Below are 18,069 nucleotides of genomic sequence, written 5' to 3' on the forward strand. Positions count from 1 at the left end.
CAGAGAGCATAAGAAGTATTTCGCCTGGTTTAATATACCCTATTAACCCCTCTATATATATGTGTATGTGTGGGTGTACATATGTATGTTTCTATTTATGTGTGTGTGTGTGTGTGTGTGTGTGTGTGTGTGTGTGTGTGTGTGTGTGTGTGTGTGTATATAGATAAATAGATATATGCATATGTACATATGTATACACTCATATACATACACGCATATACATATATATTCAGTAGTACTTATTATTTTGAATATAATTAATAAGAACTGTCGGAACGGTAGATTGACAGAATTGTTTGAGTGTTATATAAAACAGCAAACAGAATATTTTCTAGTGATTTCTTTATAACAGCAAAAGTTTCTAGCAGCACAAACTGAACAGGGTATCCATTACTGAGGAACTTTAATTAAGCCGAAACACCAGTATCAGAAACTTCGCTTATGCCATTTGGAAAAGTTGTTCTCTGAAATAGAGTCCTGCAGCTTTCGTTGTTCTATATTTGTATATTCATTATAAAGGATGTAGAAATAGTTATTTCAGTCAACATTACGATTACGTGCACACGCACGCACGCACGCACGCACGCACGCACGCACGCACGCACGCACGTACACACAGACACACACACACACGCACACGTACAGAGTAGAAACTTACATGAATCTGAATATGTATGTAAGTATAAATGTAATCGTTTCAGTGAGAAAATTATGTTTAAACCATCGAATATTTCTACTCGTTCAAAAGTTTCTAGTTTTAAAATGTTGATATGAAGTTTACTTGTGTTTCCTGCAAAAAGAGTCGAGTTAAGAATTTAGGTTTAATAACGTGTCCTTTGTTAACTTAGGATTTTATATTTCTCTAAAACGCTGAAATGGTTTTCTATTGCAGCGGATAAATATGGCTAACGCAAAATGTTAAACTGTGTGCGAGAGTTCTTCAGTTGCCAGATTTTTGCCGATACTCTAGTAGATTTCCTATCATTATATCTCAATTAAAAGTTGTGTTTATGGTCCCTTTTTTAATGGATTCGTAGTTAAGCCTACAATGATAGAGAAAAATAATCAATATTCATAGTAACCTTATAAACCAGTTCTGTGATTAGATGATACTCTCTGAGAGGATGTTATTTGCTATTAGTGCTATTCTTATTAAACGAGGGATCCGTATCGCTTTGTTGATTACTTCATAAATAAGCTACTATGTAAAACTGTATCTTGCTCCATGCAAAACTTTGATCATACTTCTATTAAATAGTTTGTTAGTATTTGTGATAATTGGTTAGTTATTTGTCTGAAAGATGAAAAATGTCGTGTTATTAAAGCGGAATCTTAGAGATCGAGGAATGCGTTATGCCAGTTAACTAATCTCAGCATTGAGGCCTTCATTCGCTATATCTTTAATGCACATCATAAGTATGAAAACTATGACATACATACATGCGTACGTACAATCATACATACATAATACATACATACATACAAACATAATACATACATTCATACATACATACATACATACATTTTTGGTGGCACTCCGTCGCTTACGACGTTGAGGGTTCCAGTAGATCCGATCAACGGAACAGCCTGCTCGTGAAATTAACGTGCAAGTGGCTGAGCACTCCACAGACACGTGTACCCTTAACGTAGTCTCGGAGTAAGTTGTGGTTAAAGGGTACAGCAGGGTTCGCCACCATCCCCTGCCTGAGCCTCGTGGAGCTTTAGGTGTTTTCGCTCAATAAACACTCACAACGCCCGGTCTGGGAATCGAAACTGCGATCCTATGACCGCGAGTCCGCTGCCCTAATCACTGGGCCATTGCGCCTCCACACATACATACATACATACATACATACATACATACATGCATATATACATAAGTGTCGAAGTGCATCCCCTGACCAAGTTTGCATACATGAGGCTGATAACATCATAAGACCTGGAAGGCAGCTCCTTGAACAAAACTCTTTGCCTGATAACCTAGAATAATGCCCAAAGCAGTCGCACAACTCTACCGCAACATATCATCAGATGAAAGGGTGAGTTTATATGAGCAGAAGACTACGCATGGAAATGTTAGTAGAAAGCTCCGTGATGATAGTAACATCGATCATTAAAGCAGTTTATCATGGACGAATAGCCGGATTACAACCTCCCACTTTGAAGGGTATGCGTTGGCAATCTAGGAACAGGAAATATCAACCAAATGCCTGATGCACAAAAGGAATAGAGATGTAGGAAAAGCCGTAAAATGTGACAACCGATGCAAACTTTGTGGAGTGCACACTGAAGATATCACCTACATCATAAGCAGTTGTTCGAAAATGTCATCACAGTATTATCTACCGATGAGACATGACGTTGTAGCTAGGACACTCTGTAATGAAATCCGTCGGAAGGATAATCCCGAGGACAAAGAAATAAAAAAGGAATACTAGGGGCATGTACCAGTGAAGACCTCAATAAAATGTAAGCACAACAGACCTGCTCTGGGATAGAGAAGAGAAACTGTGCACAGTTGTGGAAATTAACTGCCCAGTGGATGTTAACATACAGCTGAGGATCTGTGAGAAAGAGAACACCTATGCTGAACTATTGAGAAATCTGCAGTTACTCTATCCAGATTACAAGTTCAGGTTTATACCTGTAATTATTGGGGCCCTGGGATATGTAACACACTGCCTAAATAATAATCTTGAGAAATTAGGCTTCTCAGAACCAGAAAGAAGAAAGCTAATTCGAAGACTACAGATCCAATCCATCACTGGAACTGTAAAAATCTGTAAAACTTTCCAGAAGTTTATCATATAAATATATATGAGCATGTCTAGATATGTAATTACGTGAATATGAGAATACATACATAAAGCATAAAAATGTGCACAGACATACATACATGCATGCATACATACATACATACATACATACGTACATACATACATACATACATACATATATGCATACACAGACATACGTAGTTTGCTGCCTAAAAATGTGTACAAGATACTACCTTCCCATTAGACATGACATTGTTGCCAATTCGGTTTACAATGCTATATGCAAGAAGGATTGTCCTGACTGCCATACCAAAGGAACGCTCAAACTAGAAAGTATCTCCACCTTTTAAAGTAAACAATACTGATAGAACATTACAATAAAAACTGCAACCTGAATCTAGAATTCTTTGAATTCCCTTATAAAGAACTGAGCAGATTGATTCGCATTGTCCAGATACAATCGATTAAAGATACAGTGAAAATTTGTAAAACATTCCAGGGATTCTCTAAGGTGCCTCAGTGAATATAGGTACATACACAACAACTTATACTTATGGAATACAGATACACGCACGAACATAAACAGGAATGTGTCATATACACTTGTGTTCTATTGTGACATGTATAGTCACGAGTAAAAAATTATTCACAAGCACATACATGTGACAACACGCACACGTATATACATACATCAACTAATTCACAAACCCCAAGAGCTGTCTTGATTTAAACAAAAGGGCCTTGCCTCTTTATAGTGGCCGGTTTGAATTCTGCAAAGGAAAAAACTTAGAACAAATCCCAAATATACATACATGGCAATAAGAAACGCTGTGAACATAATTGGTATTTTCAAGCTTCATGTCATACACGTGCGTTCCTGCAAACCGATTGCCTCGATATTAACAGCAAAGGATACAATATATATATACCATCCATACATATTATAGGTAGACAATGTAGCATGGCGGAAATAGATTGTTACAGAAGGTGAGGTAATAGGATAACGTTAAGAGAGGAAGATTAAGAAGAAAAGTTAGGAGAACAATAATGAACATAAATATACGCACACACATTTAGGAATACTCACATGCACTCGAATACCTTAGCTAACACATGCATACACACACACACACACACACACACATATATATATATATATATATATATATACATATATATATATATATACATACATATATATATATATACATATATATATATATATATATGTATATATATATATATATATATATATATATATATATATACATATATATATATATATATATATATATATATATATATATATATATATATATATATATATATATATATATATATATATATATATATATATATATATATATTTATATATATATAGGAAAATAGAAAATAATATATAAAAAAATAAATATACCAATACATTATATTGTCTTTGAGCTTTTAAAGTTCAATGGTAATCCATGTAGATAATAGTTGGAAAAATTAGGATGCATGGAATTGAGAGTTGTGTTTTGTTTTAAAAAAAGGGGCTGAAAGTTTGTGTTAAGCAGGAAGTGTGGTGTCAAAACAGGAAGTGTGTGCAAGAGAAGACAATTCTGTGGGTTTTATACTCTTTAGTTGGAGTTCTGGACTCTTTGTTAACAGGAAGTTTATGTCTGTTCTTAGAGAAATAAGAAGTAAATTTATAAGTATTTCATTGGGTAGGCGAGAGAAGGGAATATGGTCACCGAGGGGTTTGTATGTTAAGAAGTGTTTGGAATTTCTCTATAAAAAGATTCTCCTTGTTGATTCTTTCTTGTGTAGAGATTCTGTCTTTACATTGATAGAAAGGGAATATAAGGAATTTAGGGTTTTTATTTCTGGCGCAAGAGTCTATGTGGCCACTGAGTGGAATTTGACGGTGTTGTGGGAGATTCATTTGTTCTTTATGGACTGCTACTCTTCTACGCAAAGGGGGGGGGGGGCTCGTTGTCTGATATAGTTGTGTTGGCAGCCTGCGCACGTGAGGACATAAATGAGGTTCCCAGAGGAACAAGAGAAATTGGTCTTGATTTTAAACTTTGTTCCTTGTTTGAAGGTAAATTCAGAGCCTTCAAGTAGGTAGGGGCAGGTACCACAGTTAGGGCGTGCACATTTTTTAACTGATGGGGGTGGAAGTGGTGTATGTAGTTTGGCATTAGTTAAGAGTCTTTTCAAAGATTTGTGTTGCCTTTTGCATTTAAGGACTTTGTGTGTATTGATGATTTTGTTCATTTTCGGGTCTGTGGTGAGTAAGGGGAGGTTTTGTTTGATTGTGGTGTATGCTTCGATGCTTTTGGGGTTGTGGGTGGAGATGCATGGAAGTATTTTGAGGTTGGGTGTGTTATTGTGTTGGATGGTTTTAGTGTGTTTTTGTCAAGTTCCTTGGCACGTTTTATTCCAAAGTCTATGAGTGTGGAGGGATATTGGCGTTATGATGGTGTCTTTTTTTGAGGTCTTGTAAACGTATTTCTCGAGTGGTTGGGCCAGAGACAATGGTGCAAATTCTTTTAGCTAAATTAAAGGGGATATTTATCTTGGTGTGTTTTGGGTGGCATGAGCTAAAAAGGAGGTATTGTTGTGAGTCTGTAGGTTTGTGGTAGATGTCGGTTGTGATTTGGTTATTAGGTGTTTTTATAATTAGGAGATCAAGAAAAGGGAGATGATGCTTGCTGAATTCCATAGTGAATTGAATGCTGGGATGTATGTTGTTAAGTATGGTTTTGAATTCTAGAAGTTTTTCATAGGATTCCTTCCATATGATGAAACAATCATCTAAGTATCTTTTCCAGTTTTCCATTAAGTAGATGTGGAAAAGGTGTCCAAATTTCTGGCGTGAGATTTCATATAGTGATAATTCAAAAAAATCCATTATGACGTTCGCAAGGACTGGTGCAGCTTTGGTACCCATCGCGATACCACATTTTTGGCGAAAGTATGTGTTTGCAAACAGGAAGTAATTATTGGTCAGAATGAACTTAAGTGATTCTGTAATGAAGGTTGTGCTGATGCGATTAGGAAATGCTTCTGGGTGTTTCTCCAGCCAGAATTCAATTGCCTCAATAGCATATTCATGAGGGATATTTGTATAAAGAAACCAAGAGTGGCTCCTCGTTTGTTGTTTTCGGGAGGTGCTTGAGCAGGTCAAGATCATCTCTAATGAAACTTTTGATGTGACTTAGGAAAGGTTTCAAAAGAATGTCCCGGAAATTGCTTAAGCGGTGTGTTTCGCAGGAGGTGCCTGCTATAATGGGTCTTAGTTTTAAATCTTCCGGTGCCTTGATGTTCATGTAGATGTCAGAGGAAAGTTTGCAGGCTTCGGTGATGGATTTGTTTTTATGGATTTTAGGGAGGCCATAGAATAGGCTGGGCTTTTATTTGAAATTAATGATATAATCCTTTTCTTTGTCCGTGAGTCCTTGACCATGTTGGAGTATAAGGGTGGTGAGGTTTTTGAGAGTTTTTGTTGTTTATAGTTAGTGATTATTTCATAGAAAGAGTTGTCGTTTAGTAAGGAGAGTGCTAGGTGTTTGTAAAAATCTGTGTCCAATACTACCTTTGTCAGCTTCTTTGATAGTAAGGCTTTTGTCCTGTTGTAAGTCTCTTAGGCTTTTCCATTCTTTGCTATTAAAGTTTGATTTGACCTTGGTTTTGGGTGGGGTAAAAGGGAAACTCTGGATGTGGTTGCAAAAATCGTCCAGTGCTTTATTTCTTCCTTTGGAAGGTATGAAGTTGCTTTTAAAAAACATTTTCATTCTCCCTCTTCTTGAAAATTTGCCATGCAATGAAAGCCGGTTAGAATCCTTTTTAATCCTCCTTATACATATCTATATTAAAATATGCTTTCAGTTTAGCATTCTGCCTTATTATTATTTTTTATTTTCCTATTATTTCTCCACGTGCGGTTTTTGCCTTTGTGAGTTACAAGTAATGCTATCTGTTGGAGTCTCAGCTTTTTTAGCTGCTATTTCTGAACTTCGGTATGTGGTGAAGCAAATATTTGCTGATCCCTTAATTATGTGTGTGTATCCACCACCCTACCCCTCCAATGCTCCATTCTCCGAGCTTTTCGGCGCCTCCAGTCCGACCCCTCCACCTCCCACATCTTCCCTAATCGACCCCTCCCCTCCTTCAAACGAGCCCACAACCTACGGGACCTCTTGGTCCACAGCTTCTTCCCCAACCCAACCTCCCAACCTGGCTCGTTCCCCTGCTCGCGCCCACGCTGCCGCACTTGCCCTTACCTCTCCAACACCACCCTCCTCACCAGCACCCATCACCGACCCTATCGCATCACCGACTCCTTCACCTGCACGTCTACCAACATCATATATTGCCTCTCCTGCTCTCTCTGCCAATCCCTGTACATCGGACAAACGGGGCGCCGCCTGGCCGACCGATTCGCGGAACACCTCCGAGATATCAACGTCGGCAATGACACCCCGGTGTCACGCCACTTCCGTTCTGCCGGCCACTCCTTGCGGCAACACCTGTCTGTGTTTGGATTGTCCATGCACAGGGGCCATCCGGACTCCCGTTTGCGCCGTGAACAGGGATTAATCTTCTATCTTCGCTCCTTTGCGCCATATGGGCTCAACACCCCTCCACTCTTCATCTAACCCCCTCCTCCTGTCTCTCTCCCCCACCCTCCCTCCTACCACCCATCTCTCCCCTCCCCCACCTCCTGCTCCGACTCCTACTTTTGTACGTCTCTTCACCTCTCTTCATACTTCTCTCCACTCCCACTTCTCTTCACCCCTACTCTTTCTCTCCTCTCTCTTACTCTCACTCACTCTCTTCTCTCGTACTCCCCCCTCTTTCACTCTTACTCTCTACACTCTTACTCTCCTACTCTCTACACTCTTACTCTCTTACTCTCTCACCCTTACGCTCTCACTCTCTTCCCCTCTCTCTCACTCTCTTTCTCTTCCTCTCTTTCTCTTCCTCTCTTTCTCCCCCCCATACCCCTCTTCCCTCTCTCTCATTCTCTTTCTCTTCCTCTCTTTCTCTTCCTCTCTTTCTCTTCCTCTCATTCTCCCCCCCCCATACCCACCTTCCCCTCTTTCTCTCCCCCCATACCCACCTTCCCCCTCTCTCAATCCACCTTCCCTCTCTTATACCCACCCTCTCTCCTCTCTTCCTCTCCCCTCCCATACCCATCTTCCCCCTCTCTTACATCCACCTTCCCCTTCTCCCTCCTCGTCAACACCCCCTCATAAGCTCATCCCACCACACCCCAACACACTCCTACTCTACCTTCCCACTCCACCCCATCCAATTCCTTACACCCACCACCCACCCCTACCCACAGACCCCTACCCCACCCTACCCACAGACCCCTACCTCTACCCCACCCTCAGCCTAACCCACACTCCACCCATGCCTTCCCCACCTCCCAACACCCTCACATCACACCACACCAATACCCTCGCATCACACCACGCACACCACACCAATACCCTCGCATCACACCACGCACACACTACAACTGACCAACTACTTTCTCCCTTTCTCCCTTCCCCATTTTCACACTACATACGTCAAGATCACCAGCATTCTACCTCCCACACACAGCCCCTCGTTCCCGATCACCGTTTGTTATCTCCCCCTTTCTTAGCTCTCCTGAAATAAGAATTTCTAACTTCCGGTCAGCCATTGTTATGATCGGCCATTATTATGATTGACCGTTGACTGAACACTATTCAATTTTTTTTCTCCGTGTTTTTCTCCTTGTCTCCGTATTCTTTCTGTTGAAGAGCGTAGCTCGAAACGTCAAAGACTTTCCGTATTCCCGAGCGTCATACTAATATATACTTTTGTTATTTACACCACCTGTCCTCGTCTGTTGTTATTATTTGTATATTCTCCCATATATATATATATATATATATATATATATATATATATATATATATATATATATATATATATATATATACATACATACAACAACAACGGTTGTTGTTAAGGTGTTGGTTGCCAGTGTGCAAGATGGAAGAAGAACAGTGATTGAAGTTGTAAAAAAATATTTATTTACCGTTAATTTAATATATGCCATACCACGACGGTCAGGTGTGTGTATCATATAAGAACAATAGAGTTATCTTTTCTTGTATGTTCTTGCTGGTTATGTCTGGTCAACTGCTAGCTGCCTAACTAGAGGAAGATAGAGTGAATGTTAAGTGTAGGAAGTCGATAAAATGATACCTTCATTGTGCCTGACATCTAAACAGCTGTGGTGCTGTGATAAGACACTGTATCATAGTTGACATTCTCACTGTAAGTCTTCTCTCAGTTGAATTATCTCACTAACTGGATTCTGTCTGTGGTCGCCTCTGCGTCATCTCCTTTTTGTCAACTAACTTTTTCCTACGGTGTTTTAGCATTTATAATTATCCAAACTAGTTAGAAGGAGAGACATATTCTTGAGAACAATGAATTTCGTTGGCGGTCTGTTATCTCTATTCTAGCTTTTGGTGGCCTAGAAGAGGTTAGAAGGGTCAAGTGGCAAAGACATTATTCTGCTTAGCGAAGGCATCTGACAAATGTAACTGCAGTCACGCACAGAAAAACTATTGTTTTACCGTGAGAAAAGTGCTGTTGAATTGTTAAGTGAAATTTGGCGATCGAGGATCGAATCCACGCTATGTCTGCATGAAGCCACTACATATATATAAGAAAACTGGAGGGAGTAAGGCAGAGTAACCTTGGGGTTAGTAGTGATAATAACCACAGCCACTGGTATATATAAAGATATGAAAGTAAGATAGCAGACATGTTTGTTTTGACATGTTTAAAGTATTTGGCTGCAACGAATTTCGATTTGGTAAACATGATATTGAGCTGTTGCCTCTTTATAAACAGGCATGTAAATAAAAGTCATTATTAGGGCGCTTGGCCACGAGTATGCATGCATGCATGCATACATACATACATACATACAAGTCTATAGATATTCACACGCTTGCACGCATAGTCGCATAACCGTAGACATATATATTTAAAAATAAGTATACGTATACACACACACACTTCCGCCAGATTATGGATGTACTCTACAAGGGAAGTTGAGAATCTTCTCTAACCCTTGATTAAGGTTCTCAACTTTCTCTAGCATTGTATCTCCATAATCTGGCCGACAGAAATGTCAGCTATAGTTTGAAATAGCCAGTGCTGGGATATGCGTCACCCAACCGTGATGGGAGAGATGTCCATGAGGACTGCGTACTAAAAAGCGGTTAGAGATTCTATTTGCAAACAATAGCCATTTACAAAAAAAAAAAAAAAATTAGGGATTTACTGTACACACAGGAAGGTTAACAATAACCTCAACTATGATGAAACAGACTTTTAAGCTCTACATGATTTGCAGATCTTTTGTTTTCATGTCGGAAACGTGTGTGTGTTGGATATACCTGGGTTTGAATGAGCTCACTGTAAGACGTTATTTGAAACTGACACTTTAAATCAGTGTTTCCCAAACTTTTCACGCTAAATTGCAATACCGCCCACCAAAAAAATGCTCCATCACCCACGTGTGTAAAAAAAACCCTGATACAACCCCCCCCCTCCCAACACAAAACCCCAGGATAAATCCCTAGGACTCCCGCCTTGTATCATTTGACACACACACTATATTGTAGATTCGTTTCTCTGTTAGTGCTGTTTGGACTAAATATGCGGTTGTTTACAAATCCCTTATTGTGTGTTTAGTTTTGCCATTAGTGTGAATAAAATTCTAATGTTAACTCTATATTATGCAGACTGATCAACTTCTGGAAACTTGCGCTTTCTTTTACACTGATTTCCATTTTCCCAAAATGAACCATTGATCAGTACTACTGATGCAAAAAAATAATTAATGATTGTATTATAAAGGAAAAGAATAAGACTTTTTTAATGAGAACGATGTGTTTGGTGCAATGAAGCTAGTGCAGATACATTCTGTTTCAAACTTGTCAACTTTAGCCGCAAGTCTCTTCGTTGTGTCACATCCAGTCTAATTCTTTTATGGGAAAGTAAAGTTCCAACATGGATTCAACCAGGTATGAGGTAGTGAGGACAAGCAAAAGTAATGTCAGATGTTTCCACAGATTGGGGTAGGAATTCAATATACTTTGATGGTGCCACAAACCTTTGCCATTATGACAATATCGCATTGTGGCGTCATTATCATTTTGTAATTCTATCAATTCCTCCTGAACGTCATCCCTGCAATCGACTGCATCGACCTCAAATGGATTGCTATACCAATTTGGAATATTCAGCGCAATAACATCTTGAAATTGCTCCACCATGTTATCGTGCAATGATTGTAAATAGTTGCGATATGTAGTTAAATCCTCATCAACCAAGTCATCTTTCAAAGAATCGAGTTGTGGAAATTGATGGAATTAACGTTTTGAAATGTTAGTCTTAAACAACACCAATTTCGAAATGAAGGTAGTGATAAATGATTTACAATCAACGAGAGTTTTTCTGTTTCCTTGCAATAACTTATTCAAATCATTTAATTTTTTGAATATATCACAAAGAAAAAAGACATAGCACCTTGCAGCCATCAATGAAGTGGATAATGGAGTATCTTTAAAGAAAGATATGATTATATGAAACAGTTCAACAAAGCGTAAAACACAATTTCCTTTTGACAGCCACCACACTTTGGTATGGTGTAAGAGTTTAGTATGGTCCTCATCATTTCTCAGACAGAGTTGATAGAAAAGTCAATCAGCCAAGGGAGTGGACTTCAATTTGTTCCCAGTCTTAATAACTAACTGTAGCGCACATTCACTCGTCTGTTCATATTTTTTGCCACTACATGCTGCCGGTGTGCCAAGCAATGAACAGTTAGTATCTGGTGGGAAATTTCACGCTTTAGGAGAACTGAAAAGCCCCTGTATTTTTCTATCATCGAAGGGGCTCCATCAGACACACAGGCAAGAATATTACTGAGTGGGATATTATGTTCAAAAAGGAAAGACTTGAGAGTGTGAAAAATAGTTGCATCTTTTGAATCAAGTGGCATTTCTCTGTGAACAACATTTCCTCACAAGGTTGAAAGTCTTCACTGAGATACTGAACATATACCTTCATCAAACATTGATTGTCCGCAACAGTTGACTCATCCACTCGAATAGAAAATTCAGAACACTGGAGAATATTAATGAGCTGACGTTTGACATTGTTGTCCATTTTATCGATACTTTAAGAAATCGTGTTATTACTAAGTGGGATCTTCATAATGTTATCGGATTTTTCATGCATAATGGTTAGAAAAACCTCTTCAATAACTGGGCAAAGTAATGTTTCTATCAGCTGTCATTCTCCTGCTTGCTAGTTTCCTGGACTAGCGTGATGAATGTTTGTTTGCTTTTTGAAAGAGGAGCTCAGTTGCAAAAGGTATGATAACGGTTTGTCCTTCTCAGAATGCTTTGCATCAAAGTGATACTTCATGCATGAAGGTTTCATTGCTTCATTGGTCAATGTCTGATGGCAAAGAAGGCACATTGGTAACTGACAGTTCTGAGGAGAGGGAATAAATCCAAACGATAAATAATCATGACTGTACTATCGACAAAAGTGAAAATGTGAAAACAAATTTCTACAGATGGTGTCAGAAAGGCAGTATGGTATTCCCAAAGAGAAGCAGAAGTCAATAGAGCAGAGTCAGATGACATGTCTTTACTGGAGCAAATACGGATCTAGTTCGTTTGGCTGCCAGCATTTCAAAAATTAGAGTCTATTGAAAATTTTAATATTTGGCACATTAATGTACCTTTCCAAGCTAAATTGCTGGAGTTATTCAACTGTTACCAGAAAAATGTTTTTAAAAAGTTATAGAGATTTAAACTTTGATCATTTTCACCCAGTCAAGAAACACGATTTCAAAGCTGTCATTTTGTCAATATGTAGAGTTACTATGTTTGCCAACATACATGGATCTTTGAGGGGGGAATATATTCTAGTCTATCATTAAATTTGCTACTGCTCAGGGCGTCCTTATAAAACATTGTAGCACGGTTAAATGTCTCCTCATTATATGAGGAGACTTGCCGTTATCATACTTATTTTGGAGTAAGTTTTACAGAATGTTAGACAGGTGGTCAGAGTTTTTGTGAATGTACCGTATAACCTCGTTAAGATTTCTCTAAAGGCAGTGAGTACCTAGATGCAGAGTCATGGTAATACCTAAAAGTATTATTACTTACACTGTGAGGCCAAAGCGTCTAAAAGCATGAATTAAATATTTTCTAAAACGATCAAATTGGTGTCCACTTTTACTGTGTTTTGATACTACACCGTCATTTAAGACAGCAATCGGGTAGAAGTGAGCTGGCAGAATCGTTACTGCGCCAGACAAGACACTTAACGGAGTTTCTTTCCGACTTTCCGACCTTACCTGTCATCCTTTCGTGGTCGATAAAAAAGTATCAGTCAAGCACTGGAGGCCCCTCTCCCAAAATTGCAGTTCTTATGCCAAAATTTGAAACCAATAATACACCGTCATTTCTATGCAACTCTAATTCAATCAAATTAGATGTAGGCTGCAGGCTATCTAATATACATAATTCTATTATAGCTTATTGAAACGTCGAATCTTTCTAATCCTTTAAGTTTTAACCACAAAATATCATCGGGAGAGAAAAGAGACTTTCTGACATGCCTCATGGTATCTTTATCGTTAATAGTAGCATATCGACGGGAAAATGTACAGTTTTCATTAAAATGTCCACAATGAATGTGAGAACAGTGTTACTGCTACATTTTAACTTGCTTTACTCTGTTTTCACCTTGCTTTTGCAACAGCGTGAACGTGCGAACGATTATAAACTCTGTAAATATAACCTTCTTCCACTGATGATCATCATCTATGAAAATGAAGCTTTAGTTTGGTTTATATATATATATACCTTAATATTTATTTCATGCTTTTTCTATGCCTTACATTTATATACTCTTTTACTCTTTTACTTGTTTCAGTCATTTGACTGTGGCCATGCTGGAGCACCACCTTTAATCGAGCAAATCGACCCCAGGACGTATTCTTTGTAAGCCTAGTACTTATTCTATCGGTCTCTTTTTGCCGAGCCGCTAAGTTACGGGGACGTAAACACACCAGCATCGGTTGTCAAGCGATGTTGGGGGGACAAACACAGACACGCAAACATATACACACACATACATACATAGATACGACAGGCTTCTTTCAGTTTCTGTCTACCAAATCCACTCACAAGGCTTTGGTCGGCCCGAGGCTATAGTAGAAGACACTTGCCTAAAGTGCCACGCAGTGGGACTGAACCCGCAACCATGTGGTTGGTAAGCAAGCTACTCACCACACAGCCACTCCTACGCCTATATATATTACTTATTTTTTTATATTGATTTCAAATTTTGGCAAAAGGCCAGCTATTTCTGGGTTGGGGTTAAGTCATTGACATCGACCCCTGTACCCGACTGGTACCTATTTTATCGACCCCGAAAAAGAATGAAAAGCAAAGTCAACCTAGGCAGAATTTGAACTCAGGACGTAAAGACTGACGAAATGCCACTAAGCATTTTGCCCGGCGTGCTAACGATTCTGTCAGCTCACAACCTTTATTTATTCTTTAATATCGATTTTTACATTCCAGACTGCGAGCTGGCAGAAACGTTAGCACCCCAGCCAGGCAAAATGTTTAACAACATTTCATCCGTCTTTTCGTTCTGAGTTCAAATACCGTCGAGGTCAATTTTTCTTTTCATCTTTTCGGGGGTCGATAAAATACGAGCCAGTCGGAAACTGGAGTCATTGTAATCTACTTACCCCTCTCCCCCGGACTTGCTGGCCTTGTGCCAAAATTTGAAACCAATATCAATTTTTTTCTTCAAAATTATTAACAAATTTCGTAAACTGAAGCATGAAAATCATCGTGATATCATCGTAAAATATTTATTCACACGCAAACACAAATATCTAATGATTGAAACAACATAAAAGGTAAAACATAATTATCAGCGACAGAAGAAATATTCATGCCAAAAGGTAATCTTTATATCCAGCTTAACATGGACGTCTCTTTAGGACACGGAATAGTGCGTTATTAGCCTTAATAAATCCTCTCATATGCTGGCTGAATACCTCCAAGCCAATATTCGCAGCTACAATGTTGATGAGCGAACCGGAATCGGCCCAAATGCATAGATACTACAAAAAAGTACGGTTCACTGATTTAAGTAATCTTTTTTACACTAGGCACAAGGCCCGAATTTTTGGGGAGAGGGCCAGTAGATTAGATCGACTCCAGTACGCAATTTATCGATCCGGCCAACATTATCAATGAGATGAATGTCTATAACTGGATTTCTGTCATGGATTTTTCAAAATTGATCAGATAAAGTTTTAGGTTGCATCCCGACAAAAATGGGTTAGGGATACAACAAAGTATCTTAGTGCACTTTGGACTGAACTAACATCTTCTCCCTAAAATATATATATATAATAATAATTAATTCGTTTTATTGGCCACAAGGGCTAATATCAATTAAAAACATATAAGGACAAAGACAGGACGAAGGTTGCAAAAGGTTTTGTCCGAAAAGGTAGGAAAGTTCGTCTAAACAGAGGAAGAAAACGGAGAAAGATATAATGAATAAATAGATAAATAAATAGATAAATAAATAAGTAGAAACCCCCGAAGGGGGAGGCGCTTCGAAAAAGGAAAGGTTACACGTGGAAAAACCCATAAAACCACGGGAGCCTGGTCAGAAAAAAATAAGAAAGGGGTATAGAGCCCTTTCTCCTTTTATATTACCTTTTTTTTTTTTTTTTTTTTTTAACAAGTGTATTCTCAGAATTGGTCCGTTTATACTGGCCATTCTTCCAACAGTCACCCATCTTTCAACGAATTTGCTATGAGACAGCACTTCCCTCTCTACTCTCATCTTCCTTTTCAAGTGGAACTTGAAAAAGTTGATGAGGCCTTGGCCAAAGAAGAAAGTGTCTGTCTTTAACCCTTTCAAACGGGTCCACCATATCACCTCTTTCGCTACAGCCACTAGGCATAGGAAAATTGCCTTGCCCTCCTGGTTAAAGGAGGTCGGCGGGTCAATTCTGACGATGGATTCAGCTGATAGCCGGATCCGTCCTACTCGTGACAGTAGCTGTTTGATATAGACCCACAGGTCAGCAATGCTCGGGCACTGGACGAGTGCGTGCAGAACGGTTTCGTCGTCCTGAGCGCACCTCGGGCAGGCCCGGTTGACGGCACTTCCATGTCGGTAGAGTTTATCTCGAACAGGTAGCGCACCTCGGTAGCACTGCCAGGCGAGGGACCTTTGGAAATTATCCATGGGCCCCGGCCCGAAGGTTCTCCTGAACAGACTGCTTAGCTGATCATCCTCGACGCCTAGAGTTTCCCCGAGAACGTCGTCGCACTTTTCTCCCACTAACCCTCTATAGAACGCTAGAGTGGAGCTACTACCGATCGCACTGCCCGCCTGACTGAGGGAGGTGAGAGCTTGGCGGCACTCGAGGTGCCAAGCGCCCTTTCTCGGTCTACGTTTGATCCAGGATTGCAGCTCTGTTAAAGAAACGAGCTGCGGAAAATCACGTCTGACGAAAGGCGACCACACCTGTTCATCGTCCAGGAAACGCTTGAGATGTCGTAGCATGAGCACATGTTTGCGCATCAGCAACCACGGCATGCCAAGGCCTGCTTTCAGCGGTTGCTGACAGCAGATGGAGCGCCTGACCAGTGGTACCTGACCCTTCCACAAAAAGTTGAAGAGCAAGCGTACTATCTTGGTTAACCAGCGGTCGGGACAAAGGACGACGGTCAAACGGTAATAGATGACGGATGCGATGTACGCATTCGCCATCTCCGCTCGACCTTTCAAGGAGAGCTTCCTCTCAGCCCATTTCTGGGTGAGGTTGGCCACCCTGTTCGTCACTTCTTCCCAGTTTTTCTCCAACTGGAGGTCCGGACCGAACCAGACCCCGAGCAGTTTAACGGGTCCGTCTGTCCAGCACCCTACGACGCTGTTGGACGGCATGGACTTGCCCCTCCAGGTGCCTAGTTGCAAGCCCACTGACTTTTCCGCGTTAATTTTCGCACCTGTCACCGCTTCATACTCGTTTAGTGTCTCGCCAATCAGGTCAATATGCCTGTGGCTCGACACCATCACGGTGACGTCGTCGGCATAGGCAGACACGCTCCTTCCACATCCCAGATCATGCGGGACGCCCCTCAAAGCGTCCAACTTCCGCAGTAATGGCTCGAGAGTCAATACATACAGAAGGGAGGAGAGAGGACACCCTTGGCGAACCGAACGCGAGATGTTGAACGGTTCCGATAGATGGCCGTTCACCCGTATGACCGAGCAGATGCCGCTGTATAAAGCAGCTATCCACCCGCGGAAGACCGGACCGAAGCCAGCTGCCTTGAGAACAACTGCCAGGTATCGATGGTCGATCAAAGCCCCACCCGCGCCAGCTTCGTTACCCACCCTCTTTATGATGTAGCGCATGAGATGGAGGTTGTCGTGGATAGACCTGGTCGGCACAGCGCATGTCTGCGCCTTGCCGATCAGTTTGCCCACGACAGGCGCCAATCTCTTGGCTAGCACCTTGGCCAAGATCTTCAACTCTGTGTTGAGCAGAGTGATGGGCCTAAAGTTCCCTATAATGTCCCCCTTGTTTGGGTCCTTTCTTAGCAAAGTCACCACTCCTCGACAAACAAAAGCAGGAAATCTCCCGTTTTGTTGCCAGTTGCAGTAGACGTTTGCCAAGATGCCCGCAAACAAGTCTGGCATTGACGTATAAAGTTCGTAAGGCAGACCATCCAAACCCGGCGATCTACCTCTCGTGCAGCCTTTCATCGCTTCCTGTACTTCCCAGGCAGATATGGGTCCTTCGCAGCACTTGGCCTCGCTGGTCGAGAGTTGCGGCAGGCCGTCTAGGTACACACCGAAGTCTGTTCCGTCGTCCGTCCTACCGTTTGTCCCGAACAATTGAGCAAAGTGCTGCTGAAAGGCTGCACACATCTGCTTCGGTTCCGAAATCTCGCAGTCGTTCTGGTCCACCAAAGACCGAATGGTCGCTCTGTCCCCACGCTTCGCCTCAACCACGCGGGCCCATCGAGCGGCCTTAGTCCCCTCCCCGCTTACCGAAAGTGCTTTAGCTCTGACAACGCAGCCTTCATGCTTGGCATCAAAGTGTTGGTCGAGGGCCAACTTCGCTGCTAACACGTCGGTTGCGATGCCTGTCCTAAGAGCCTCGTCTAGTTTGTTA

At 40.8% G+C, this 18,069-nt stretch overlaps 1 protein-coding gene across 3 annotated transcripts in view; it reads left to right on the forward strand.

The window, feature by feature from the left end:
* Nucleotides 1-18,069, forward strand: part of LOC106879982 (potassium voltage-gated channel subfamily KQT member 1) — a 266,966-nt gene that overhangs the window by 28,835 nt on the left and 220,062 nt on the right. The gene's annotated exons all lie outside the window — the stretch shown is intronic.

This window comes from Octopus bimaculoides, chromosome 21 (genome assembly GCF_046866305.1).
Source record: "Octopus bimaculoides isolate indiv1 chromosome 21, ASM4686630v1, whole genome shotgun sequence".
Taxonomy (NCBI): domain Eukaryota; kingdom Metazoa; phylum Mollusca; class Cephalopoda; order Octopoda; family Octopodidae; genus Octopus; species Octopus bimaculoides.